The sequence below is a fragment of the Myotis davidii genome, unplaced genomic scaffold, assembly GCF_000327345.1.
Source record: "Myotis davidii unplaced genomic scaffold, ASM32734v1 scaffold391, whole genome shotgun sequence".
Taxonomy (NCBI): Eukaryota; Metazoa; Chordata; class Mammalia; order Chiroptera; family Vespertilionidae; genus Myotis; species Myotis davidii.
The window spans coordinates 1412794-1439899 of NW_006284336.1; the positions used below are offsets into that span (position 1 = coordinate 1412794).

At 42.2% G+C, this 27106-nt stretch overlaps 1 protein-coding gene and 1 long non-coding RNA gene across 2 annotated transcripts in view; both read left to right on the forward strand.

The window, feature by feature from the left end:
- The window catches only part of WWOX (WW domain containing oxidoreductase), a 933211-nt gene that overhangs the window by 315822 nt on the left and 590283 nt on the right, over window positions 1–27106 (forward strand). The window lies entirely within an intron of this gene.
- On the forward strand, window positions 105–4074 carry LOC107184494. Its single transcript, XR_001515341.1, has 3 exons — window positions 105–240; window positions 918–986; window positions 3732–4074. It is a non-coding gene; the product is annotated as an uncharacterized LOC107184494 (long non-coding RNA).

Genomic DNA, 27106 nt, shown 5'->3' on the forward strand with positions numbered 1-27106 from the left:
GTGGAATTATATCATGTTAACTACACAATGGTCCGCCTGAGCCCTTTCTCCAGGCGCAAGAGGGCTGAGATTAAGCTTTCCCTTTTTTCTTCTGCAAACAGGCCTTTCCGACTTTTTAGCTGGGCCTGCCAGTATGACATTTGAGCATGATGGACTTGGTACCTTGCTGGCCCTGCCTTGCACCTGGATCCTAGGTAGCTGACCTGAGAACCTTTGGAGCTGCTGTGGTGGGAGATGTCAGTATTCATGTCTCAGGCATCATCTGAGACAGTGATTACAGCAGAAGGAGGCAAGCTCTGGGTCATGCAGACCTGAAATGTTCTTCATGGGCCACTTAGGAACTGTGTAACCCTACGGCAGTTTATTTCACCTCTCTGAGTCTTATGTTTTTTACCTGTTAAGTGGACATAATGATATTTTCATGTCAAAGTAGTGGAGCTATTAAGTTAAATAATAAGAACTAAGCATCCTTCTCAGCTCTGTGGCAGAGTAGGTCTTCAGTAAGCCACATCTATTGTTGCTATTCCTTTGGTTTTATTGCCATTTAGGTCATTTCAACAAATAATGGCCTTGAGCTGCCTTGTCCCCTCCTGCATATAGGACATAAAACTACCCAGTCTCTTCAGAGTGCCCAGCTTCTACCTCCAGTAGCCCCTTTCAGAAACAGTTAAGGAGATCAATAGTTATCTCCTTACCTTTCTGGCTGAGATGAGATTTTATGGTTGTTACTAGATCAATAGTGAAAGCACATTCTGTTAAGTTTTCCGTAGGAGTCATTAATCTCCCTCAGCCTCAGTTTCCCTATCTGTGAAGTGAGTCTAACCAGGATGATGACGAAGAGTCAGGTCAAGTAAGGTTAGCAGTCAGGCCCCAGCCACCGGCTGCGACATTGAGCACATGTTCTCTCCATCCCCAAGTCAGCCGCCAGTCAGCCTGGAATGACCCCCTTCTACCCTGAGGATCCTGTTCTCTCTTTCCTTGTCCACGTATCCAAGCTGAAGCTCTCACTCTGAACCTGGCAACATACATTTCAGTATCACAAAATGCCATTTTAGAGCCAACATTAGAGAAATTTGTGATCTCTTTTTTCTTCTAATGACTTTTCCAGGGAAACTTTCATTCTCATTTCTCCCTTGTCAGTTTTCTATAAGGTATGCATGTATTTAACATGCATCTCACACATTTGAATATTTAAACTGAATTGGGGCAGGTCTTTATATTTCCAGAAAGTTCTTATTGTGGTTCTTTTTTATGTCATCATCTACCTCTCCCCAGTAAAAGAATAGGGTAGAAATGACCATTTGCTGAGGACCCACACTGGGGCTGGTAATGGTGGGAAGGTTTCATTTTGGGGTTTTTGCAGTGGTGGAGGGGCAGTTAGGAAATCATCAGAAGAGGTCTGGTACCTGAGGCCACAGTTCTGGCTAGAACACTTGTCACTAAAGCTACTGATAACCAAAGGGTGAATCAGTGTGGGTAAGAGTTGGAGGAGTGGGGTTGTGTGACAGATAGTCGGATGATCTTAATGTTTATATTCCACTGGGGTAAGCTGTAACAAAGACCCATCATTTCCCAGATAACCAATCCTTTTAAAAGAACATCTGTTGAAACTGGCAATTTACATTCTTCTTAAAATACGGAGCGACATAATTAACCCTCTGGGGAGACTGATATTAGTTTATTAGAGACAATTTCTAGCTCTGTTTATTTTTACACTAAACGATTTGTTCAAATAGGAAAAAAAATTTTTTTAGTTGTGCTGTGGATTCACTTGTATTTTGGGTTGACTCTTCTTATCAAGGACACATAAGGTAAATAGCTAGGTGGTAATATGTGGCCACGATGACCATCAGCCATGGACTAATGGAAGCATGCTGCAAGTGCTCCACATTGTTAGACATTTGAATACCGTGGCATTGCACTAACTTTTGGCTATAATTAGTCTATTTTAAAGTGACCTAATCTGTCATCAGATGTGTGCATGTATTTAAGTGGTTCCCTTTGTCTGCAGTCATGGCATGGGCTCCATTGGCACCTCTTGTGCTGAGTGCTATGGTCCCTATATTGATCGGTACTCTCCACACGAAGATCACGGACACTTGGTCGTTTCAGACACTGGACTAATTTTGGACTCTGGCTTGTTGTGGGACAGAGAAGAGAGAAGACAGGGCCTGATAAATTGATAGTTCCTCTAATTGTTCAGATGACCTTTGAATTCAAAAGCACTCATTTGCATATCCAGTCATTTTGCCCTCAGTTCTATCTCAGTCCCTCATCCAAGGAAGTCGACTCCTGTTTCCTCATGATGACTCTTCAAATATGGGTATTCCCTTACCAAGTAACTCTTCACTTGGTAAGCACTCAGTCATTCAGAGGACCAAATGTCTCCAAGAACCTTCCCCATTACCATTTGCTGTACTGCAAAAAAGGGTTCCCTGGCAGGAGCTCACAACATAAAACTAGCCAGGAACTCAAGTGAAACTCACCATGAGCTCCTCCATTGGGCTCACGAGCCCCTGGCCTGGCCCCTGACCTGGCCTCAGGTGACTGCCCCAGTTCTCCCCAGTGGCCACCTTTATGATCTAGCCACACTGAACTGAGCTCACCAGGCTGACTCACCTGTGCCAGCCTTGCCCTCTTCCCAGGCTCCTCCTCCTGCACTCTTCACAGGTCTGGTGACAAATTGCTCTTCATCCTTTAAAACTCAGCTCTTGAATCTTGTCTTCCATGAAGCCTTCCCAGACCTCTACTCACTGAGATAACTGGTCTCCCCTGCCCTCAATGCATGACACAAGGGACACTTCTGTATCAGGATTGCCCAGTTGCACAGTCATCTTCCCTATTGGATGAAATGCTCCCTGGGGAAACAGACTGTGTTTTATTCCATTTCTAACCCTGGCCTGCACCTAGTAGGTGCTCAGTAAACAGTTGTTGAATCTAGTTCCCTCCCTTCCCCAAGCTGACCTGTATTTGAGATGTAAATGCACTTGGGTATCTTATTTTCAATGAGGTATAAGAGTTGCATCACATGTATGTGGGAGTGATTACAAAATTCGATCAAACTGGGAATCGCTGACTCATACCTGGAGTTTCTTTATTTGCAAGCTGGAAGACGAGAACTGAATTTGAAACCCCTGGAGAAAATTAGAGCATATGAAACTATTTTGAATAACAGTCATTTGAGGATTGGGGAGGGGGTGGGCAAGATGCCTCTGGAGACCTGAGAGCCACCCGCCTCTCATTACCCTTCCTTCCCCCCCTCCATCAGTTACCTTCATCAAGATCCCACAGCCCACATACTGCTGAGTCACATCTTCATCTAATATGGTTCCTGAACCTGAGTATCTTCAGCGTAGTGAGTGATAGTCTAAGGCACAGAGTGTGGGTGTGCTCTTCTGGGTTATTCTTTAATTTTCTGAAACTTGGCATTCTCCCTTAAAAATTCCTAGCCAATTTCTTGCACATCACAGTTAAATGATCACACAGAAAATGAAGTGGTTGCTGTAGCTCAAGGGGCATTTCCACAGCAAGGAAAACAGATGGTTCCACAGACACGGTGTATACAGCATATTAGGGGTGAGGAGGTAGGGTTGAACCAAGGGCTGGTGGAGACTTAACGAGGCATGTGTAAACAGCCATACAATCATGAAGGAAACATGTCTTCTGAAGGTGTGTGTGTGCATGTGTGTATCTTCAAATTGAGTAATTTATTTTTATTTTCGATTCACTAGCCACTGGTCAAGTTGACCTAGGATAAAAGCCCGCTGGACCACCTCAATGACTTTTTAGAAATTCAACCCATTCCTGTAACTTCCTAGCCTCTCTTTTATCATTGTATGTAAAGTCTACCTCACAATATGTTGAAACAAATATATTCCATATCTAGTCCACATTGGATTGATTGTGTATGATGTAAGAGCACTTTGCTACATCTAGAACAAGTGAGCAAGAGATAGTCTTTGACCTTGGGGACAGGGTCCAGGGCCTGCCTCTAGGAGGTGTTTACAGAATCCGTGTTTGCCTCCCCTCCCAAGTGAGACTGGATTTATGTTGAAATTTGCTTTATTTATTGGCTTAGGGAAATTTTATTGTGCTGCTATGTGCAGCAACTTATGGAGTTACAATTCAGGGAGTTAACTTAGTTCTTACAGAATCATCATATCAAAATATGTTTTTCCTTCAATTTGTAGCCTTTTGACAAATTACCAAGAACTTTATCCCTGATATACTAAATACTGTGGGCCACGAGTGTGAGAATGGTGAATATAAGTGTGCTGGCATCTACTTCCCAAGTCCTTTGCCTATGACAGACATCACTAATAAATCAGAATCGTGCTTAGAACATGACTCCAAGCAGCCATTACTAGTTATCTGGAGTCAGGGTAGGAGACACTTTTTATCTGCCATCCTAGCAAAGTGATATTTTGGTAAAAGCATCACCGTTCTTCCTGCAGAATACAGATCGCCCCCCTGTATATTGGTCACACCTTTGGAGATCTTATTCCCAGCAATATTTAGCAGTCATAGCTTGGCCTTCCTCCTGGGAGAAGGCTGGAAAAACTTCAAGCCAGTCACCTATTGGTATAATATATGTTTTCTACTTCCATTTTCTGCCTGGGCCTGACACTCCTCTCCAACCATAAGCTGGAGCTGTGTCAGAAAAAGTTCTCCATTAAGGATTTGTGTATTAAGGATGGCAAATAGACATATGAAAAGATGCTCAATGTCATTAACCATCAGAGAAATGCAAATTAAAACCATAATGAGCTATCACCTCCACCTGTCAGAATGGCTATCATCAATAAATCAACAGGCAAGTGTTGGCAAGGATGTGGAAAAAAAGGAACCTTAGTATGCTGCAGTTGGAAATGTAGACTGGTACAACCACTATGGAAATAGTGTGGAATTTCCTCAAAAAATTAAAAGTGGAACTGCCATTTGACCCAGTGATCCTACTTCTAGGAATATATCCTAAGAATCCTGAACCACCAATCAGAAGGAATATATGCACCCCTATGTTTATTGCAGTGTTATTTACAATAGCCAAGATATGGAAGCAGCCCAAGAATCCATCAATAGAGGAGCAGATAAAAATCTGTGGTGCATATATGCATTGGAATATTACTCAGCCATAAAAAAGAAGGAAATCTTACCATTTGTGACAGCACAGAAGGACCTAGCGGGTATTATGCTAAGGGAAATAAGTCAGTCAGAAAAAGACAAATACCATATGATTTCACTTATATGTGGAATCTAAAGAATAATATAAATGAACAAACAAAACAGAAACAGAAGACACAGATACTAAGAACAGACTGATGGTTGTCAAAGGAGTTGGGGGACTGGGTGAAAAAAGGTGGAGGAATTGGGAAATACAGATTGGTAGTTACAAATTAGTAATGGGACATAAAGTATAGCATAGGGAATATCTATCCTGTATAATAAAAGGCCTGCAACCATAATGGCGTAATGACCTGAATGACCAATCGACCAGTCGTCATGAGGTGCATTGACCACCTCTTGGTCCCTCCCCACAGCCTGCAGGCTCCGATCGCCTGATGGTGCACGGAGAACCAGGATGGGTGTCAGCAGTGGGGGGGGGGGGTGGACTGGGGACTGGCGAGCGGATAGAACGGCTGACCTCTTGGTCCCTCCCCCCGGCCCGCAGGCTCTGATAGATCACCAGATGGCGAACAGGGAACCGTGGTGGATGTCAGCAGTGGGGCAGGACTGGGGACTGGCGAATGGGCGGAAGATGACCCTGATCACAGACTAGGCCGAGGCACCCTACCTGCACACAATTTTGTGTGCTGGGCCTCTAGTATATATATATATATATAAAAGCCTAAGCGACTATTAAGACCTGTTGACCGAACAACCGGTCAACCAGTTGCTATGATGTGCACTGACCACCAGAGGGCAGACGCTCAATGCAGGAGCTGCCCCCTGGTGGTCAGTGCATTCCCACAGCCAACCTCCCGCGGCCCCTTCCCCTGGCTGGCTGACCCCGATTGGCCCCATTTGGGACTGGATGAGAGGGCCCTGATGGAGCCAGGGCCTCTAGTAATTAATAATGTAATAACTATCTGTGGTGTTGGGTAGGTACTGGAAATATGGGGTGGGGGAATACTTAGTAAAGTATTTGATTGTCTAACCACTATATGCTGTACACCTAAAATTAATACAAAATGGTACTGAATGTAAACTGAATGGTACTGAATGGTACTGAATGTAATTGAAAAAAATTTAAAAATAAAATAAAGAAAAAAATATTGTGTATGGAGACAGGTGGCTATTAGTGTTCTGGTCTAAAAGCTTTTCTGGAACCGAAAGGACCCATCGCAATGGCAGTCTTACCCCGGTCAGTGAAAGTATGATTTCACTTACGAATACAAAGTTTCAGGAACATATCTGTTGCATCAAGCTGTGTCTGTTTGTGTGAGTAATTAATGTGTGTGCCTATTATTCCCTTAGATAGCAGAGCTTAGCAATTATATTGTCATTCTAGGTCCCTACAGTGTCAATTGAGTCATTTCTAAAATATCTTTAGGCTGCTTAAACTGACTCATTTTTTGTAACTTCTGATTTAATGACATAAGAAAAGCAACATAAATATAGCTGGTACCTATATAGAACTTCCCATGTGCTTATAAACATAAGTATATAATACATAGCACTCTTTCTGTAAACGAACCTTTCACCACAATCCTATCACCATTTCAGATATCAGACAAGGGAGGCACATAGGAGATAAGTAACCAGCCCAAAAGTGTATAGCTGAAGTATTTGTCTGACGCTCTGCTGTGTTTTACCCACTGAATACTATGGGATTCCCCCTAAATGTTTGGACAGATTAATGCTAACACTTTCTTACTGAGCCAGGCCAGGATTCCAGACTTTTAAAATGATTAGAAGGTAACAAAGTTGGGAACCAGAGGCTTAGAGAAGGTCTGAATCTCAAGGCAGTGTCTTTCCTGTTGCATTTTAGACAGGTCAATAAGTAAACATGAAGCAAACACAAAGCAACAAGCAAACAAAAGAAAATAAAACCAGCAGCAAATCACTTTTGTGCCACTTGAAAATTCTTTTGTTGGCAGCCTTCCACAGACCCGTGTGATGCACAGGCAGGAGTCTATGTGTGAGGCTCACGTGTGCTTTGACTGGAAACACGCCTTCTCCTGGGTTGGCGTGGCTGTGGCCTAATGGACTGCACATCACCATCTTTTTGAGGAAATAAATGTAAAGCTTGGCCATTGGCCCCTGAGTCAGCACATTGGACTTTATGTCAATTAGCTTCCCTCTCCTCTTTATGGTATGGCCTTTCCTGTAATTACAGTCAAGATCCTATAGCCGGAGGAAGGCCTGTCAATTGAGTAACAGCTGATGTCCATCGCGCTGTGACAGCCGGTTCTGAGGGTTTTAGGCCTGTCCTTAGAGACCCTTGTTATTTCCTCCTTCGGTACTTTGCCTCAGCCCACTCACCACTGTCAGGTGGACGGAGGTGTCTTATTCTGTGGTTGAGCCCAGGAGGTCAGGCCCCTGGGATGGGATATACTGCAAAGTAGAGATGTTTTATTGATTTGTATTGTTTTTAATTAAAAATAATTTTTAAAATACCCGTATGTGGGCACATAGGAAAAGATCTAGAAAGATAAGTAGTGGACTTTTCATCAGGTTTTCCCCTGGGGAGTGGGTTTGGGTAGGAAGTCACAGGGAAATAATCTTGCATGACTTTAGACCAATCTGTGAGCATGGATTACTTTTATAATTTCAAATTACTATATAGTTAAAAAGTCAAAATCTATAAACTTATTTCTAATGGTCAGAAATTCCCCAAGAGAGGAAAAATTTAAATGGGAATCACAAAAATCTGGGGTGCCTTTAGCTGAAGTATGGATTTTCATTATTGCTTTCAGAATTTTTAGCCAATTAGAGCTCATACGTCTTTTTGACTGTTTTTCTACATGGGTGATTAGCTTCCCCCGCTGCCCTTTCCCCCATTTCCCAGCAATTTTCTGTCTCAGAAAATGAAGCATACATCTGCAGTCATCACTGGTGTCCTGCCTTTTTAAACTTATAAACAAATGAGTGCCAGCATGGCAGAGCAGATACAAAGATCACTGAAGATGCTGTTGTGGTTTGTAGCCCTGTTGGAGAATTTTGTATCTGTGAGGAGATAATAGTGGAATTTAGGGGAGGAATCATGTCTGTTCATAGGTGGCTGGCATTCTGTGGGTCTATTCAACTCACTTGGCCACTGTTGTAATGTGAGAGGTGTCTATGCCACTGTATGACTATTGCTTTTCCAGGGTCATGTTGTGGTGAATGGGCTTGTCCATCCCACTTGCTTTGGAGCATGTGGACCCAAAAGCAGGACTGTGTTCGACTCACCCCAAGTTTTTGGTTTTCTGCCAACAGGCCCCTTTGGTTTTCTACTAATTGCCAAAAATTAGCTTTCTCGTTATGTGTTTGAGATTGCTGTTCCCAAGTGGATGGGGCACTCTTTGAAAACCAGAGTCCTTGGATAGCTCACTCCAACCTACGTGGGACACCTTTCTGAGCCATCTACATGGAAGGAGAGAAAATGCTCTTGCTCTTCAGTTCTCTCCTTTTCAGCTCTGTCAAACCACCAGGAAGGAAAACCAAATAGTCAAAAATCAAGAGTTAAATTTTGCCAAGATGATATCAGCAGCAAACTTCGGGAGAATGATTGTGAGGGGAACCAGGGGCTGTGGGATGCTAAGGCGTGGAGCCCTCTGTGTAGGCCTATTGCTTTGGGTAAAATAACTGGCCACGTTAGATAATGTTTCCACACAGGCTTGTGGTGGTGTTTAGGGAAACTCAAGGGAGCATATATGCATGGGGAAGTTGGACCAAATGATTTTATAAAAATACAGATCCATTAAAAAGGCCCATATTTTGCTCTGAAAGCTGGTTTTCTTATTTATAATTTGTTTCTTTCAAGATTTTTTTTTCAATTCTTAAATAGACTTTTTTTTTTTTTTTACAGCAGCTTTTGGGTGACAACAAAATTAAGTGGAAAGTACATAGATTTCCCATATACCCTTTGCCCCCACATATATACATCCTCCCTCACTGTCAACGTCCCCTCCCAGAGTGGTACATTTCTATGATTCATGATTGGTTATTTGGTAATATCCTAAGCCAGAATCTTCCACTGGTAACACCTTCTCATAACTACTGGCCATTGGGAGAAACTTGAGACAAAGGAAGCAGGCTCTCAGGTCTGAGTTTATAAGTACCATATTCATGAGGCCAAATTCTTTTAGGCTTTGGATCTGTTTGGTAGTATGTCAATGACAGTAATTATTGAAATTGTAAATGGGCATTAGAATAACTGATTAGTGAGCAGAAATAGTATGTTTATATTTCCCCCCATACCTTATTATATGCTTAATAATATTGTTTGATTGGATCTAATCAGCCTTCATGATTAGAACCCCACATTCTGAACTCTGGACACTATATTACAGGGACAATGCTGGGTCTGGAGATGTCGCCTTTGGCTGTTTTTCCTAAGAAGCTATTCTGTTTAACTCAAAAAAGAAAAAGAATTAAAAGGCAGACTAATTATATAGCAGAGGAGCTAGGACTTAGGAAAATCATGTTTTTAAGGAAATTATATATATATATATATTTTTTAATATATATATTCAATATATAGGTATATGTATATATGTATATATGTATATATATATATATTTAATCCTCATCCAAAGATTTGTTTTTATTGATTATTTTGAGAGAGAGAGAGGAAGGGAGAGAGAGAGTGAAAGAGAAGCATCGATGTGAGAGAGAAACATTGATCAGTTGTCTCCCCTACGTGCCTGACGGAATTAAACCCACAGCCTAGGTATATGCTCTGACTGGGAATCAAACCTGCAACCTTTTGGTGTAGGGGACAGTGCTTCAACAATTGAGCCACCCGGCCAGGGTCAAAATTGTTTTTTGTGTGTGTTTTTTTTTAAATTTTGTTTTATTGTTTAAAGTATTACAAAGAGTATTACATATGTCTCCTTTTTTTTTCTCCCCTTGACCTTCCCCTGGCCTCTCCTACCCCCCAGTGTCTTGTGTCCATTGGTTATGGTTATATGCATGCATACAAATTCTTCGGTTGATCTCTTACCCCACCCCCCTCAACCCTCCCCGGCCTTCCCGCTGTAGTTTGACAGTATTTTTAAGAAATCATCAAGATTGTCAACATGAAGGGAAAAAAGAACTTTGTTAGAGTTCCTATCACATATTTTGTGGTTTATTATTATTACTTTGTAAATTTCACAGTCACTAATGGGGCCCATTAACTACTGTTGGAGTTTATGGAGTGGGGCAGCAGAGGGGACAGGTCTTTTCCCCCACCTCCTCCCCATCTAAAGGCAAGGTGTGCTGGAGGGATCACTTTTGCGAATTACACATGCCTTGCTCCCGAAATTTGTGATAATATAAAACTCTTCCTAGTGAGAAGTGCTGTTCCTAGAGCTTGAATAATGTAGAGACAGGAAAAGGGTTGCACACCTTTGGCTTAAAGGGACATTAGTGACATGCATGATAAGAAAAATTCAGAAGGAACATAATGTTGTTTTACTGATTCAGCCACAGAGCACGAAGGTATTTGTTGATGGCTATTCCACATCCCCTCTTTCTCAAATATAAACGCAACCTCCTCAGTTGTCTCTCTTTCATTGGCATTGAGAGATAAGCACAGTTATGATTGAGTTAAGATTGAATATTATGAAGGCTAAAGGAATAATTCTGAGAACTTTTAGTCTATTAGCTTTATGAGGCTTCTTAATAGTTTGGCTTAAGGCAAAAATGATTTTCCTCTAGCTTCATCCTTGTTGAGTCCATAATTAACCGAGTTTGATTAAAAGGGAATTTTACTTTAAGTATAAAAACCACTGGGGCCTTTCTCTTTTCATATGAAAAATTGCCAGAGTCCTTGTCTCTGAATAGTTCAAGGTGTCTAGTCTGGGGGTGAGACTCAAGGCACCTACCTGATGGAGATTGCTTTGCTTGTGGGGGAGGCGGGGGAGGGTACAAAAAGCATGGCATTCTTTTCCATTTGGCTTTGCTCTTGATGGAATGATGGTACCCCATCTTTCTGGGTGGAATTGGCCCATTGAAGAACCCCCAGTCTCTACTTTTCTTTTCTTTGTACCTTGTTAAATTTAATAAATGGCCAGGTGAGACTTTGGGGGAATTCCTGGCCTTTAATAGGCAGAGACCACAGGTCACTCAGCAGCTGATTTGGGGTCCAGGATGCTGGGTTTCAGAAGGGCTCCCTGGGTCTTGCCTCAGAGCTCCTTCCCAGCTCCTGAAGGCTCTTCTTGTACCATGTAGTCACTGTGCATTTGACTGTCTTCCCCACCAGCCTTAGTTTCTTCAAGAGTTAGGACTGTGGTTTTTGTTGTTCTTTTCTTTGTTTTATTTTTATCCGTAGCTACATCCAGGGAATGAATTTATGAGAAAAAATAAATAAATAAGGTCCAGGCAATGTAGGTCCCATTGTCTCTGGATGTTGAACACTTGAATTTCATGACATGGGGCCCTTCCCTTACATTCCATCCTTATATGCTATAAATACACATTTCCTGCTCGGGGCTAACTAGAATTAAGTAGTACCAAATGCTTCTTCCCATTTTGAGGCCTTGCTGCTTTTAATCTTTAAAAAAAAAATAGGTTAAAGAGACAGGTGGAGAGGAAGGGGGTTGAAACCTGGTTTTTGCACACCAGGAAAGAAAATCAGAATAAAACACAAAACACAAAAGCAGGCAAGGGTGGTCATGAGTGCTTGTTGAGGGATTTGGTGTGTAATGCCAGTTAGTGGAATTTTACTAGCCTAGGTTTGCTACCACTTATAGTCAGTGTAACACTAATTGTTCCTGTGAGTGTGTGTGCAGTGGGGAAAAAGATGGATCTTTAAAAAAATGTATGGATTGCTTGGCATTTACTGTGGGTGTTAAGGCTCCTAGTTTCCAAGATTAAATTGAATTGTCCCCACTGCTGTTCACTTTTACTCTGCATAGTGTAGCCAACATTTTTGTGCCATTTTCTCTCTCCTCCTTTCCTTCCTTCGTTCCTTCCTTTCTTCATCTGTCTTTTTTTTTTTTTTTTTAAACACACTGCACACTGCCTCACTGAGTTGATCACAGTAGCATTTTAGCACGTTGAGCAAACCAGGGCAAGTTATGCCAGCCACATGCTGTTGGAACACTTGGCTGACATACCTGAGCATGTCTGTGTGACCCGGGTGGGTACACAACACGTTACAATTTACAAAATGGGGGGCTCAGCTTGGCACCATCCTGATGGTTTCCGAGCAGCCTTCCAGCTGGACCAGCTTTTCGGGAACACATGTATGTTTGTGCTGGAAGTCCCAGTAATATCATTTAATCCAAAAGCTTTTTTCTGTGATGAATTATTCAGGCTGTGTTTTCCAAAATTGTCATTGATCAGTACAAACCCAGGAAGAGCCACACACAGCAACACCTGTGCTGGGCCTGTGAAGAGTCGATATTTTCTGGCTCAGAGAAGTTCCAAAAGAAAGAATTCAAAGCCAGTGTGTTTCTTTCTCTGGGCAGCTGGTAAGGCAGATACTACACTCAGGCTTACTGAGGTTGAGCCGGGATTAGAACCCAGCCAGGGAAATATGTGCAGACTTGTGGGGTGGAGGAAGTGGTGGCTTTTGCCCCTAAGCATTCCTCAGTGCGGAATGTTGGGCAGGACCGAAGGTCAGCTGGGAGCTGGCCACTGAAGTTCTCGGTTGATGCCCATAGAATTCTGAACTCTGAACATAAATGCCCTCCTCCCACATACATGTTTTTGGGGAGGGATATATTGAAATAATCCTTGGAACAGTGCCCACCTATTGTAAGTAAGCAGACAAGTGGGTTTAGCTATCTTTGTGCAAACATTTGGGTACTATTTGTGAAAACATCTGACGGAGGTTCAAGATGACCATGTCCTACCTGCTGTGGCTACACACAGACAGGTGCAGTTGGGGTGAGGTGGAGGGGTGGGGTTAGATATGTACTTGGGAGAATAGGAAGAAACGCAAAGTAGAGATTTTCTGCAAAACACAGTGCTGGCAACCATTTTACTCAGCTTTTCCTTCTACTTCTACTCTGGCTTTTTTGTTGGCTTGCTCCCAAATAGTGGTCCTCAGCTTTGGCTGTACGTTAGAATCCGTTGGGAAGTTCTTTAAAACTAGTGCTACCACGGGCTAATTGAATCCAGATCTATGGTGGGGGAGGATGTGAGCGCTAAACACCTCTGTAATTCATAGCGCCCCATTGTCAGACTTCAGGATCTGGGGGAGAGACACTCCCTCCCAGAGCTTGTGTAGACGGTTTCTGGGAGTGTGGAGCTGGGTCACATTCCCTTTGCAGAAGTGAAGAGAATTCCAGCTTGACTCAGGGTTTCACTGTACTTCTCTTAGGCAGGTCCAGGCCTCTCTTCTTCCTGTCCTTTTCTTCTGTCACCCAGGACAGACACTTTTATATCCATCAGAGTTTTGCAAGGTCTGCCTGCCATTAGTCCTCCAATATCCTTTAAAAAACACACACAAATCAAAACAGCTTTATTGACATATGTACCAGCCATACAATTAATCCATTTAAAGAATATAATTCAGTGGTTTTTAGTGTGTTCTGCACCCATTGCCACAATCAATTTTAGAACTTGTTTATTAGCCTAAGATGATACTCTGTACCCCTCAGCCATCACCCTCCTGCCCCTCTCTCAGTCTTGGGCAGCACTGATCTGCTTCCTTTCTCTTTGGATTTATCTATTCTGGACATTACATATAAGTGAGATTATGCAATATGTGGTCTTTGTCTTTCTTCTTTCACTTAGCATAATGTTATCACAGTTCCTCCCCACTGTAGCATTTATCAGTATTTCATTTCTTTTTATGACTCAATAATATTCCATTGCATGGATATACCACATTTATTCATCCTTTAATCAGTTGATTGACACTTGGGTTGTTTCCACTTTATGGCTATTATGAATACTACTGCTATGAACATTCATGTACAAGTCAGTGTCGATTATATTTGCAGCCAATATCCTTGCATAGCATGTCTTGGTGCTATCTTCTGGGGCAGGGGTCCTCAAACTACGGCCCGCGGGCCACATGCGGCCTGCCGAAAACATTTGTTTTTTTACTTCAAAATAAGATATGTGCAGTATGCATAGGAATTTGTTCATAGTTTGTTTTTTTTAAACTATAGTCCGGCCCTCCAATGGTCTGAGGGACAGTGAACTGGCCCCCTGTTTAAAAAGTTTGAGGACCTCTGTTCTGGGGCATTGGGGATGCATCTTGAAATGTTCTGCATCAGAAACAAGTCATTATTAGTAAAGCAGGCTGCTCAGGAACTGGACCAGGGAACTTGGGGGACTTCTTCATCCTGTACCTGCTGTATGACCTTGAGCTATAATGGCTTGAACTGTTATTCTCAGATGAAGAGGGAGTACAGTGACCACTCCTGCTGTGGGCCTCCCTGCTTCCGGAGATAGCAAGCAGTAAAATGAGCTGTGTTCTGAGAAAGGAAGGTGCTGCATTCCTGGATTACTACACGGCTTCAGTATTGTTTGTATGATTAATGAGTCCACATTTCAGATGTTCCCATTTAATGTATCTGAGCCTTCTAACATTGCCTCTCACGTGTTGCTGACTGTTTTCTGAGATTTATGAAGCCTAACTCACAAGCGATGTGTGTCTGGATTAAGGGAACCTGAGAAGCACTGTTCCTGTCTGACCCAAGGAAATCCCCAGTAAGCTGCTTATCAGAGGTGCATGCTGAGAGCATGATGGGAAGATGGAGTCTGTTGTCCCCTGGTAAGATCTGGAATCTCCTCCTGTTTCAGTCTAACTGAAGTGGCAATAAACTCACAGATTTGTTGGTCCACCTGTAAGGATCTGCTGATGGTTACAGTATTTAAATTTAGTTTTGAAAAATACATGTGCTGCAATTCTACCCCTACCCACAATACTGCTAATCTTCAGTGTTGAATTAAAATATAATGTCTTACGAAAAAAAAGAAAGAAAAAACTTTGTTAAGGTGGTTTCGATAAACAATGTGTCTCTAATATTACTAACAACAAAGCTTTATTTTTAACTTAAAGCACCATCAATGCACTATGCTCTTTATATTTGAATTTGTAAGACGAAAAGATTTCCACATCATTGAAAATTAGATTTCTCTTTAAAATAGCCACAAGGTGCTGAAACACTTGCATGTGTTTATGCATGATTTGACCACCAGGGGGCATTGTGGTTTGACCATCTGTTTAAACAGCCCTCTATCAGTTTACCCAGAAAATAGAAGGTCTGCACGTATTTCTGATTCCTTCCAAGAAGGAATCATATCTGGATGAGAACAGATATCGATTCTTTTTCCTCACTAGCAAACAGTAGTGTTGTCAAATTTGCTAAACTTAGCTAGTTGAAGATTAACATGCAATATATAATATGCATGTGCCAAAGTGTACAATAAATAGTAAATCACATTTTTATGCTTTCTCTGAACTTGGAAGCTATTTCCTAGATGTGATTAAATAAATAACATTCAGATACATTTTAAAGATGTCAAGTCAGAAAAAAAAAAGTGCCAGGCAACTGTGTTTGATACATTTCTTTTATGATTAATTCTCCTATTAAGTTTTAATGACTTTAAAGATATAAAGCTAGAAACCACAAAACGAGGCATGGTTAATAAATAACTGAAATACCAGGTGTATGACAATGCATCTGTGGAAAAATGAAATCATATATTCTCTGGGATGTATTAGGAAACAGCTCCTTGGCAAGTCTAAAGTATCCCTGAAGAGGGGGAGAAAGTTTAAAAACTGTGAACTAAAGAAGATTGTTGTGTGTTTTTTAAAGAAAATCCTATGAGAAGGGTACTTTCTATGATTCACATACGTAAATTAAATTATTTTGTGAACCAATATTTATTAGCAAGGTAGTTCTCTTGGAATACATTCCTCCATTTCAGATTTTAAAAAAACCGTTGTACAGATTTTCTAGCATTTCTCAGTTTCTCCTCAAAGTTTTCTTTCGGGCTCATATGACATGGAAAGTGCCTGATGCTTGGTTGTTTCATAGATGCTCACAGGACTCGCTGCTCCCAGAAGTAGGAATAGCGGCAACAGTGTTTTAGCAAGGCTATCTTTCTGTTCCGCACCCAAAATTTATTAACTATGACTTGGTTCATCCTCAGAACATCTCTGTGAAGTGGGGAGGATAGAAGAATTAATTCCAATTTCCAAATAGCAAAAATGAGCCTGGTTGGGGTCTTGCAGGCTTGCCCTGGACACATGAAACAGCCCCTCTGGAGTACCTTCGTGTTCCTGCTTTGGGGGAACACTGCTGGGTTACTGAGTTTCTAGAACATCTCAACTGCAGTTCTTAAGCTGAGCAGTTTAGAAACAAAACACACAGTAATTAATATGAATAATGACTGGACGTGCTGCAGGGCCCCAGAAGGAGAATGTAAGAATGTATATGTTTTTGTATATGCTTGTGTACAGGCTTTTGTACGTGAAAGGTTTGTTTTATACAATTCCTTCTCTCTGTTTAAGGAGGACTATTATTCTTGAATTCTTCTGAGCTCCCAAAGTACAATAGGTGCTCACAACAGGCAGCCCCTCCCCTCCCCCGCCAACCCTACCCATTCTTCAGAACTTCAAATCTCAAGATCTTTTAAATACACAGAACTTATTTTTTGAAAGTGTTTGGCCCATCTCAAATGAATACTGATCCCCAGCGTCTAAAATGCTTGGAGGGAGAAAACAGGGAATATTGTTCTTTTCTGTTTATATTATTTCATACTGAGTTCACACACTTGCCAAGAGTCCGAGGCAGCTTCTGGCTTGACAATGCCTTATTTAACTCGCCTAGTTTCCAGAGTAAAATCAGAGTCCCCCAGGCCTCTCAGCAGCATGGAGGCCACTCCCGAGCTGGAAGAGACCAAAGCAAATAAAGCGAATCTGCTTCCCCAGGAAAATCATCTTACTTTTTTAAGGGCGAGGACACAGTGTTGGCCTGGGTAGCCCGACAGCCTGATCCATCACCGGATACCCAGGTCGTCCCAGGTTGCAGAGAGTTGGAATGCTGGGCTACAAAGCTCAGTGGCCTGCCTTTTGGGGCCAAGCCACCTCACCAAAAAATGAGGCTTTCTGCCTGCTCCAAACCCAGGAAGTTGCTGGGAAGCCTGGTTAGCAAGTCCCTCATTCCCAGTCTTGGCTATATCTCCGCGCCCTCGCCAGCACACAGAGCACGTAGGCTTGAGGCTGGAAGAAACCCCAAGCATTTGTCCAGAAACAGGTTCCAGCTGGCCCAAGCACCGTGCTTTTAAAATTACCCAGATGAACTGATTTTGTATAGGGAGTGGGTGGAGAGGACTCCAGGGCCAAGGAGGAAGATTCGGCCTTTCTCTTCCTAATCATGAGCAATGTGATTTGGAGAGAGAAGCGGGAGGTTGGCTTGGCAACCCACACTTCCTTGGCGGTGCTCCAGAGGAGAGGAGCGACCTGAAGGGAAGGCAACCACGTACGGTCAGCCCCATTTAGACCTCTGCACTACGGGCCTTCTGCTGGGCATCCTGTTGGTCAGTGCCCAAAAGATAGTCACTTGGCCCAGCAGGGGCTGCCTAGAGAGAGAGGTAACTGGCTCCAATTTTGGGGGGAGTGGCTTCTGTGGACATGAAAAGACTACATAAGAAATAAAAGACATCCCTCCCACCATAACTTGGCCTCTGGGCAACCCCTGTAGACAGCGGGCCATGTTCTCTTGGCCCCATGCCCAAGCCCATTCTTGGCACATGCCGACTTCCTATATCATTTTTGCCTCAGAAACGAATCTTGTCAGTGACTTAGCCACTCTATAAATTGAAGAGCAGCGCTGGTATGCACGTAACATTTTAACATAAGAGTAAGAAGGAAACAATAATAAAGGAACAAGAAGCTGAGCATTCTCATTCTTAATTCCCTCCACCCCATGGTGTAGCTGGGATGTCCAAAAATATGTCCACCTCACCCACATGTTTATGGGCAAGTGAGAGATTACATGTCCTTCTCCAGCACCTGCTTCACACCTGGGCCCAGGGAGCAGCGCTGGCCAGGTGGGAAGAGCCTGAGAGTGTGGGCCCTGGTGGAGGCCTTGTGTTGAGTAGTACATCTCACTCAGGCCCTATTTCATGCCTCGCCCCGTTCTTTCAGGCCCGGGGGAGGGGGACACCTAATCTATACTGTTGTAAACACCGAGGAGCACGGTTTTTCTACAAGGGCAACGTTATCTCGCGTGAAGTGTTAGACATGGACCGTGCTCTTGTGTGCAGTCAACGGCAGAAGGCTGGTCAGAACAGGAGTGTTGAGGAGGGAGCATCTGAGTGCTTTCTGCGAGGTGACTCTTCTAAAGACAAGATTAATAGTGATGTATAAACACAAATAGTTTTTTTCCTGCCTATGTACCCTAGCTTAGATTTCACATTCGAAATGTAAATTGGGCTGAGGAAACGTGGATGTTTATTTTAAGCTGCTGACCTTCAGGGATAAAAATTTTTAAAAAAAGGAAACAAACAAGCCGTGTTCCTGACAAGCGATGGGATGTTCTGTTTTATATCGCACAGATATTTTACAGTCCTGGCATTCCGAGGGACCACTTTGGAATACTTCTAGTCCTGTGTGTCCATAAAAAGCTGTCCGTGTATTTATGTGTTGAAAACACATGCAGAGAAACCCACAGCATGTGTTATTAGGTATCTTATCCTTGGGGAGACAGTGCGTAGCACCCCCACCCCGCTGCCCTCTGAGAAATATCCCAGTGCTGCCTCCAGCCGAGTCAGCATTGCAGTTCTTGCTGTATGCTCTTGGCTGTTTGGGACGTGTATGAATTATGATGCTGCATGGGGCACACAGCCTGGCTGCAGCGTCTCATGTTGATGGTGCTCTCCGCTGCCCAGGGAGCAGAGCTTTCTCCGCCTTGGCTCCCACTGTCCCGCCTCACTTAATAATGCTCACAGGAGCCTCCGAGTTCTCACCTGTTCAGACTACACAGATTGACCGGCCCTGGCACTGTGGGCACAGCTGGTTGCTCTGCAGACCAGGGCTGGCTAACCTTGCCTGGACATCAGCGTGTAGGTATGTTTTCCAGAACCACGCCCACCCCGGTTCTAGTTTTTATTTCTCAACTCAGGTTTTGCCACAGAAACAACACCACAATACAGAGGGGAATAGTGCTGCTCATCTCTCAGAAGTTATTGAAAGGCAACCATGCCCTCCATGTCCAATGTGCAGAAAAGCTGGTGGTCCCAGTGAGGGAGGTAGAGCACAGAGTGCAGATGCTGAAAGTCCGTGCTGTGGTTCTGGCTGCGCAGAACGGAGGGCTCTCTCTCCACAGGGCTGGTCTCCCTGTCAGAAGGGCGAATGTTGCTCCCTCTGTCTCTTTTGTCTTTGTCAAACCTCCAGCTCTTTTCAGGAACACAGATATTTAATTATCTGCTGCTGCTAGACCTCAGTCAGTCATGGGTCTCCCGGATGCGTTCAAAAGCATCTCCCTCTCTAGAAAAGGAGGGGATTTTGCCAGTAGGATCTCCTATGAAAGGGTGTGTGTATGTGTGTGTGTGTGTGTGTGCGCGCCTGTGCAATGTGCACTCAGGCCAGTGGGCTTGCTGGCCCCATTTTCCATCGTGGGGTGAGCCCTCCCCTCACAGCGACCTGGGACTCGCAGTGTGCTAGAGCTGGCAGGAATTCCATGACCCAGTTGTTAAACACAGACAATGTGAAAACATAAATTAAATAAGCTTACAATTAAGTAAATTGTATTCAAAACGAAGTCATTAAATACTCAATGTTTCCTAGCCATTTTACTGCCTTTTGCTATCATTATCTGTGCTCTTACCTAGATCTGTTGTACGTAGAATGGAGTGTAGCTTCACGTCTCTCCCCAGACCCACATTCAGTGACATCACCAGAGCACTGTGAGAGCCATGGTGCAAGAGCCATGGTGGGGGTATTTGCACCATTGAAATGGGCAATTTTGATTGATCCTTTTCTTTATGTTGTTTGCCTTAAAAAAGTAATTACAATGTTAATAATGCCAATTAAATTTAAGAATGTGGTATCTGCAGCCATTACATTATGAACATTATTTAAAAATAAGGAAATAATTCTTCAGCATATGTGCAAAACAATTAATACAATACAGCAAAGAAACCGCTGAGGAATGAGTGAAGTCCCATACGTCTGTCTTGATGGTTTCACTTCGTCTTGCTGGTTAACTCGGCCAACATTTATATTGCACATCACTCACTCACCAACTGCATCTGTGCTGTGGATGCAAGAGTTCGGCAGAAATCAATGAAAGCGCTGGTAAGAATCAATTGGTTCTGTGGAACTTATAATAAAGAGTGTATTTTACTTGTAAATTGTGTGCTAATGTCTTTTATATCAGTAACTCTGTGATAATTGTATGTGTGTATTTATAGGCATATGTTGATTTTGGAAAGCCCATACTAAACCTTTACCAGAACACCTGACTCCCTCTGTCAGCTGTGGCCTCGCGCGAGTGTTTGGGGACTCACTGAGAACGGGGTGCACATACATACCTGCTCAGGTGCCGGCACACAGCCACAGTGATGGCAGTGGTGGTAGGCACATTTCCACCCCTGGTTACCCTCTCAGGGAGTAGGATGGTATGTGCCCACACAGTGTGCCCCATAGTCTGCTCACTCAGCATGAGGGGCTTCTCAGTGTGGCTGGTTAAAACCGCATGTCTGTAGTCTCAAGGTGTTGATTTTCAGAGAGCAAAACTCTTTTATGGCCAGCAAACGTAGGTCTTCCCCGATGTCTTGCTATTTACAGCCCTTCCAACAGCCTGCACAAAAATCAGGAGGAGGCTCGGAAAGGCTGCCGTTAATGTAAAGACAGCGTTCCTGCTCTCCTCTCCCCAAATACACATTGATCCACTTCTAAACAGGGACCACTTCTGTCCCCTAAATCAAGCCTTTTAACACAATTAACCGGGATGCCTTTTGCCTGGACACCCTGACCTTTCAAGAAGGATTTGAAATTTTTTCAGAGCTGTGAAATGATGTACACCAGAAATATATACCTGAGAACAAAAAAGGGAGCAGGAGGACACCTTGCTGTGGAAAGGACCCAGAACCTTACAGAGCTCGGAGACATTGTAGGCACGTCTGATCTGCAGGCTGTTCGTACTTCGGAGAGCCAGGTGTCCTCTCTCCCAAGCCCGTTGCCTAAGAGATGCCCAGGCCTATTGAACAAGATGATTTCAGAGTGATTGCAGTACCTCCCTGCTTACATATCCTCATGTATTTCTTGTTATTCTAGTTGAGTACTGCATTCAGACAGAGGTTGCCAATAAAGTTTATTGTAGGAGCAAAGTGTCAATATCTGTAGTACCCCCCGCCTTGGGTGCTTGTAATTAAAATGCCACAGAGAGTCTAGGAGAGGCATGAAAATTTGATGGCAAATTGATTTCAGGTTCATCTTGAAATTTGTCCTCCACTGGACTCGATACTCCTGGCAGACGTAGGATGGCTTTTGTCAGGAGGGTCTGCTAGGATGAGACAGAGATGTCTTGATCTGAATATTAAGTACAGCATGCTATTTATGACAGATTATTTTCTGCTAAAATACACAGCCACTGCTCTTTACACATCCCTCTCCACTGAACTTGCAAGATAGGATCCCATAGACCCACTTTACATTAGAAAGGAAGTTGCAAAAAACTTGCTGGGCATAAGAAATAAAGAGTTTTAGAAACACTGGCTTCAAACACATGGTATTCTATTCAATATTCTAAACTTAGAAATGCTGCTTGCATGTAATTTAAGAAAGCTAGAAAAATAATGGTAATCAAGATAGTGTAATCAAGTCGCACAGCCTTATAGAGTTTCCTCAGAATAGCGGGTAGCAGAAAAGGATAAAGCCATATAAGTGAAAAAAACCCAATGGTTAATATTATAAATTGCTGGTTCCTGTAAACTTGCATCCATGCATCACATTATAAAAGCCATTATCCTTATGTATTGTTCATGCAGAAATGCACTATGATAGTATAATTTTTAAAGTATATTTGTTTTCAGAGTTTAATTTTAAAAAGGTTTGAGGGGAAAATAATGTTTAGTTTTGAGTGTTTTTAATTTAAAAAATGTGTTGTTCAGTTGAATTAAACATGTTCAAGAAAACCTGTTTTATAAGGGGAAATTATTCATTTGGCAATTAATTGTATTTACTTTAGAATTCAATATGTGATTAGAATCAAGAATTGACGGAGCAATATGCAGATGGAACACATTCATTCATTCATAGAACAAGTGAGCATTGAGTCCCTACGATATGCAAAGGAAACTGGCTGAGAAGAAATTTCTAGGTGGGAATTCAATGAGACCCACATCCTGGGGGACAGTGTGTTATTTTATGTATGTGTGGTGTATAATTAAGTTTTCAAAAATGCTTGAACTAGTAATGCCAAAATCTGCCCAGCTACCTTGAAAATAAATGAAGGGTATAGTTTCATGGTTTTTTTTACATGAAATTTAAAAATGAAAGCAGAAGCAGTTCCCTTTACTCCCGAGCATAACCAGCTATGTGGAATCACTTCCAGGAAGGACCCACACCTGCATCTTGCTCAGCGTTCTCTCTCAGGCAGTCACAGGTACCAAGGCCCCTCGGCGAAGGAGCCCAGCATATGCTCGCCGGTCATCAAAGCCGCTTCTGTGCACATTCTGGAGATATTTATGGGTCTTTTATTAGAACAGTTTTTATGGCCCAAGATTAAAAGTTAAAGTTAAATAGTAAAAGTAATGAAGATGTGCCTTTGGAGGATCCAACTGGTTTGTATTTTCATTCTTCCCTTTTGTCATGGCCCATTGATTTTTGATGATAGCATTAAAAAAAAAAGGATGCCTCGAATCATTTTTGGAAGGAGATACAGTATGAATTAACAAATTAATACAATAACATATGCTCCAAAGATGCTAATTTATATCTATGTAAGAGGTGGCTCTTCTTTTTCTGATGTGGAATTAATTTGTAGTGCCTTTAACATTCTTAAGAAATACTGTCGGTGACATATTATAAAAGATTTAATTATTTGGTCATAGAAAATAAATGTCGAGGTAGTACATTCAAAGCTCTGGTGAGAATGTTTGTGAGAGAAACATTGAGTAGAAAATGGCACTTTTTGCGACTCATCCAAGAATTCGTTTTAGATTTTCAGATACCTTATTGTGAGGTTGTTCCTGTTGGACAGCAACCTTGAGTTCAGATTCAAAATGAAGCTTCACTTTATGACGAATCTGTGGTCCAGGGGAGGAAGTAAAATAGTCACCTGGCGTCCAGTATGGGTTGTCTGTGCATTCCCATGGAATTCACAGTTGTACAGAGAAGATGAAAGAAAAAAGATTCTGCAGTCAAAACTATTTCAGAAATGCAGTACTTATCAGAGCCTTTTACATGCAGATGTATCGTATACCTCTCCAAAAAGGGGGAAGAATAACAGCATTTCCCAAATTTATATCATGACCATTATTGCTCACCCTCATGCTTTTTTATTTTATATTTTATGGGACAGCAATATATGGAACACCCAAGAGACAGATAGTTTTCCATACTTATATTACCACTTCACCTCCACTTTTTTTTCCCCTTTCATCATTTTGTGGGACCAGCCTTCTTTGGAACATCTACTGGGAGACTTTCTTTACTCACAGAAGTCTGTAACCCGTGCTGATTCACAGAACATTGTGAAGATTCATTATGTGACAAATTTTTCTCCATATAGTATTTTTAATCCTGTCACTGGAGTGACTAAAATCATCTAGCTCATGATATCACTGAAGCATTTGTAAAGACTTTTCTCTATTTACAGAGCCCTCAAGTATCAGACAAAAGTTAAGTGACTTTCGGAAATAGCAAGGTAGTCTATATTGCAGGGTATTCTATAGGAGCCAATTTCAGTATCTTTACTGAAGCACTTGCTTTAATTTCCTCCTTTAGAAATTAGATAATTATGTATAATTAACACATTGATTATGTGCAATAGCTGCAGTTGAGTGTGTGTGGGAGTGCAACTGCTTGGAAATAGCTTGTGAGTTCACTATTTGACCTGTGACATCTTTCTCTTTGGCATGTTTTAACTCCCCCCGCCCCCCCATGTGTAGAGGTAAAGAGCAGTACAGTGAACAAAGTAACAAAGTTGGTAGGATCCCAGTGTACCATGGCCACCCTTGTAGATGTAGAGACAGCATGCTCAGCTCCCTCTGGGACCTCGGTGCTGTGCTGACAACTCCTTGCCCGACATCACACACACCAGGCTACTGCCTCCCCCAGCCCCAGATAGCTAGGGTTTTCCAATGCATTTAATGTTGACTAAAGGCTGCTTATACATTAATTGGAATGAGTTGTTTAAAAAATAGTGTGTATAGGGTGATTTCCTTGTTATATAAAAATGTAGGCATAGAAAATGGATGTACATAAATGATATTACTATAACTTCTTTGCCTGCTCCCTTTTTCTCAACAAATATTGATGAGAGATCGATTTTATGCCACTTAGTGTACTGGTGCTGGGAATATAGCCCATAACAAGATGGCCGTATCTGTATTTTGGGAATTATAGGCAATTTTATCATTTTAAAAAAGAATTTCCTATAGTTAAGCATTTTTTGAAATGAATTTGTCACTTTTTTATAATCAGAAAAAAGCCCTCAACTTATATGTTGAAATTTAAGATATACTTTTATTATATCAGCATAAGACCCTGCACATAGTAGGGTGTGATAAAATCTGAGTAAAATGGAATATATTTGCATTTGAAAGCAACCCAGAGATTAAACACCAGCTCTTCTTAATTTTATTTACCTAGTTATTTGTTTGGCCTGGCGATTATTCATTTCCCTGGAAGTGCCCTGGGGGAGGGATAGGTGACTTGCCCATCACCTGTGGACTTCCTGGAGAGACCACTGACAAGACCATGCAGGCTCCACATGCCCACCTCTGACCAGATCCCGCAGTGCCTACGTGGGATGGAAAACTTCCACCAGCTTGATCACATCATGCTCTCTCCCCATCGCCACCTTGACCCACCTCAGCTCCTTTCTGCACCTGCCTTAGCACCTGCCAGGCTCCACACTGCACCAATCCTGCATGCTCAGCTCTTCAGCAACAGTTCTTCTGTAAAGGTGGCTTTGCAGAGGGCAGAGAGTTCCTCTTCCAAATAAGTCAGCACATTCACTTTGGGGTGGGGTGGGGGGGGGACAAGAAAAAAAAACTAATAAAACTCTCCAGTCTTGGCATTCTGGCACAGTAGAAAAAAATCCTCATAGTGAACCATCTTTGGCCAGCAGCATTTTTCTCTCTCCTTCTCATTCTTTCTCTCTTTCCTCTCTCCTGACCTCCCTCTACCTTCTTTTCTCTCTGCCCTTGGTCTTCTGCTTTTCTGCCTCTCCTCCACCCCCTTTTATTAAAAATTTCTCACCAATTAAATGATAGCATGTGCTCACCACAGAGTGAAACCCATGCAAAGGAATAGTAAGAAACCAAGTTCCTGACTTACCCCTTTCATTCTGCAGTGCCCCAGTCATACCCTCTCCCCACTGATCACAGCTCTGACAGCCCTCCAGGAGCCCTGCACACCATTCTCCAGGCTCTTTTATCCATAAGTGACATGGGTGGCAAACATAGGGAGGGCTTTCTGTTTTCTTTACAAGAATCCTGCCCTGCTTATGCACTGTGCACTGCCCCTCCCTTGCTTATTTCCCTTACCAATACATCACGGACATCCCCCCAAGTCAATAGTCAATAGATAACAGCAAACTCATTTCTTCTAATAGCTGCATAATATTCCTTGGTAAGGATATTCCCTGATTTATTGCAATTGGACATCCATACATTTTAAATTCTTATGTTCAGAGCTTTATGGACATTTGGAAGCATTTCAGGATATTGACATCATCTCTGTAAATATACAGACTCAAATTCCCTCTGGAATGTCTGGGTACTCACAGTGTCCTGCACCCATCATTTGTTTGTACACTCTGTTCCCCAGACATCATTTTCCATTTGCACATGTACCATCTCATATTCCTCTGAGCCCTTCCTACATGCCTGCAGAATATGTATTTTTTTTTGCACAGGCAAAAGTTCAGCTGAAAGGATACTTATTTAGCATAATTTAAACATGAGGGTTTTCTAATGCTACTTCCATTTAAATAATTCAGAAATCCGTTGCAAGTTGTCTGAATACTCGGAGAAGAGAGCTGTTAATGGATACATCATCGAGGCTGAAGATAAACTGTTATTCTGTCGGTGTTGAGATGTGTAAGAGAAAGATCAAGATTAACATTGTCGTCGTTGGTGTTATGTTGGCTGTTTGCTTCTTCCTGGAGGCAGAGGTCTGATTCCTGAGAAATCATTTTCCTCATCTTTAGGAACAGTAACTTTAAAGTGGTTTTAATTTTAACTGTATTATTTGTTTGCTTTACGTATTTTTAAAAAGTTTTATGAAAAGGTCTTAACATCTGTGTTTCTTATTTGTGGAACCAGGGCAATCATCTTTTAAATATGCAGCAGATATCTCAAAATACTAAAATCTCACATTGCATTTATGGCTGTGTGAATAGTCTTCTGAAATTGACATATCAAGGAACTTCTCATCTATTATTAAATTACCTTTTCCTCAAACAAAATATTTATCAGCTGTAACTTGATACCCAAGTTCCTTTTCTTGGTAAGCCAGAAGCATGTGCTCGCTTTCTCTCTCTCTCTCTCTCTCTCTCTCTCTCTCTCTCTCTCTCTCTCTCTCCTTTATTCTTGTAATTCTTGGTTTCATATTGTATGTTAACATTTTAAGCATCCAGAGAAAAGTAATAGAATGAGCAATAGAAAATCACCAGAACTAAAATTATTTCCCACTATGTTTAAATATGAATGTCTTGTTCGCTTCATAGCGTATGTATTTATGGCAGTGTGATATCATAATGAATACCTGGTGAATTATGTGAGATTCAGTGGGGGATACAAATGGATTTGGATTCTGTAACTGCCGCTCTATGGT